Raw genomic sequence first — 2,524 nt, 5'->3', positions numbered from 1 at the left:
GGGCTGGGCGCGCGCACCCGTCTTCCTTGACGGCGTGCAAAGACCTTTCACCCGCGCGACGCCCCCGAGAGTATCGCGCAGCTGCCGCGCCGCCCTGCCCTCCTCTACAGATAGTACCATTCTCGGGAGCTTTTTGTGGTGCAGCTTGCGTTGTTATCGTGTCTCGACTCTGACATTGCGAGAGCTGGCGCTTAGTACGCCGAAGTGTGTGTAATGTGTGCAAGTCCTTCCCCCTGGAGGCATAGGCAGCCAGGCGGACGCATTGGAGGCAGTGGGCCGCTTGCGCTACGCTTGCGTCCCCGGCCGCCGGAGCGCGCCACTAGCGTCGTGACTCAATGCCCCCCTCCCTCCCGGCTGCGCCCGGCTGGCGGCGAGGCTCGGGCGGCGCGCGGCTCTGGCGGCGGCGGCGAGGCCCGGGCGGGCGGGCTGGCCAGTTGAGTGTGAACGCGAGCTCGAGGAGGAAGGGCGGCCCGTTGCTGCCTTCCCTGTCGGCCCTGTCTGGCCTGGCGCGTTGTGGTGGTGGTGGTAGTGGTGCCGAGTCACATGTGTAGTGCAGTGAACAACACAAGACAAAAGTGATGAAATTAAGAAAAAAGTGCGGAAACATGTTGAGAAGTAATTCTCTTTATCTGTGATATACTCCACGAGAGAGCCGCGCCCGCACGGCCGGCCACTGTTTGTGCGTGGAAGTGTGGTGTGTGTGTGTGTTTCCCTCGGTGACCAGTGCTGAGTGTTGTGATGAGCAAGAGGATCCGGTTGAACGACAACCATCTTCCATGGGAGATGAAAGCGGACGACGCCTCTGTGGGCGAGGCGCACGCGCACGAGGAGCGCACCGAGTCCCAGCGTGCCTCGAGTAGAATGAGGTACATACAATATGGATTACCACCTGCGGATAAAACCTACGCCTTCTTCTGCCTGCTGCTGCTGCTGCTTCTTCTCCTCGTCGTCGGGGCGCCCGTGCTGCTGCTCCTGCCGTTGACGGCGGCTGTGTGGATACCGGGGGGTGGCTTCGACGTGCCCTCCGGAGGGGTCGTCGAGGACGGCGTCGGCGTGCCGCCGGCCGCGGCGGCGCGTCCACCAGGGCCTCGGGGGCCGCGGTGGAGCGTAACATATGCTGGGCCCCGCCTGCCCGCGCGCTGCCCGCGCGCTGCCCGCGCTGCGCTGCGTGCCAGATAGGCAAGGCCGGGCGGGCTGGGCCGAGCTGGGCTGGTGTAATCAGAGGCCCCACAGCGGAGCACAGCGGAGCACAGCGGAGCACAGCGGAGCGGGCAGCGCGCGGCCGCAGCCATGGCGACCCGCACGCGGAGCACGCCCGTGCTGTTAGTGCTCGTTGTGTGTGGCTGGGAGGGGCCGGGGCTGGGCCCGCCAGCCCACATGCTGGGCGCGCCCGCCGAGAGAGGCTGACGACGACGACGCCGTCGGCGACGACCCGCGTCCGCATCGCGTGGTTGCGGTTCTTTCCCGCTGCCGTCGAAACCGCTGCTATTTTCGGCGACCGGCTTTGCGCCTTGTCCTCGTCGAAGCGCCCGCGCTGGTTCGTGGTCTTCCCCCGTGACGTGCCCGACGTGACGTCCGCGGCGTCCTCGCACGTGTCCGGGGCCACGCGCGCGCGCGCCGCTGCTGCGGTTGGTGCCCCTCGCGCGGCCCCGCAGTGCGTGTTGCACAAGGGTGTGCCGTGTCGCCGTCCTCGGCATACGAGTCGCGTCGGTTTCCTAGAGAGAGAGAAAGAGACCCGCCCGCAGCCGTTGCCGCCGCCGCCGCCGACTACCCGCGTCGCGCTCGTGGAGGGGAGGGAGGTGGGCGGCACTCACCTGGCGAGCCTTACGTAACTAGTTACGGCTCCAAGTGCATTTTCTCGGCGGGTCACGGTACAGCCGCGAAGGCCAGGGTTAGTTTCTTGAGTCACCGTGCCCCCCCCCCCTCTCCTCGCGGCCGTGGTGGTGTCCGCGTGTGTGAGCGGCGCGGCGGCGCTTTCTACACGCACGTCCCCGTCGCCATTAGGATGGCAGACCTTGTCGCGGCCGGGCGCCGCGCTCTCTCACGCCTCCTGGATGCTGCCGCGGCGCCAGCTCTAAGCGCCAGCTCTCAGGGACGGCGGCGGGAGGCGGGAGTGAGCGTCGTCGCGGTGGAGGCGGTGCGAGTGTGACGGAAGGTCCCAATCGTGGCGGCCCCGCGCCCCGCATCCTGTGTGCGTCAGTGGGTCAGCGGCCTGCCTGATCAAACGTGGGCGGTGTATACGCCCCCTGACCTTTACCCCGTAGGTTTTTTTGCACATGCTACCACCACCACCACCTGCTGGGCGCTTATCTAAGGCCAGCTGCTCGGCTCTGTTCGGCCTTGCTGCGACGTGACGTCAGGGTGCACGGCACGCTCGCCCGGCTGGCGTGCCCTGCTGGTGGATGTGAAACGTTTAGTCGTGATAATGCACTGGCTGGTGATAAGCGCCTTGTAGTGCATCTTGTCGGCCGGTCTGGGCTCGTCCCTAAGGGACGGCCCCGGCCAAACGGGGGGAGCGGGGGGG

Source organism: Frankliniella occidentalis, unplaced genomic scaffold (assembly GCF_000697945.3).
Source record: "Frankliniella occidentalis isolate FOCC.00 unplaced genomic scaffold, Focc_3.1 Scaffold30, whole genome shotgun sequence".
NCBI lineage: Eukaryota > Metazoa > Arthropoda > Insecta > Thysanoptera > Thripidae > Frankliniella > Frankliniella occidentalis.
This window is presented reverse-complemented; position numbering follows the sequence as displayed.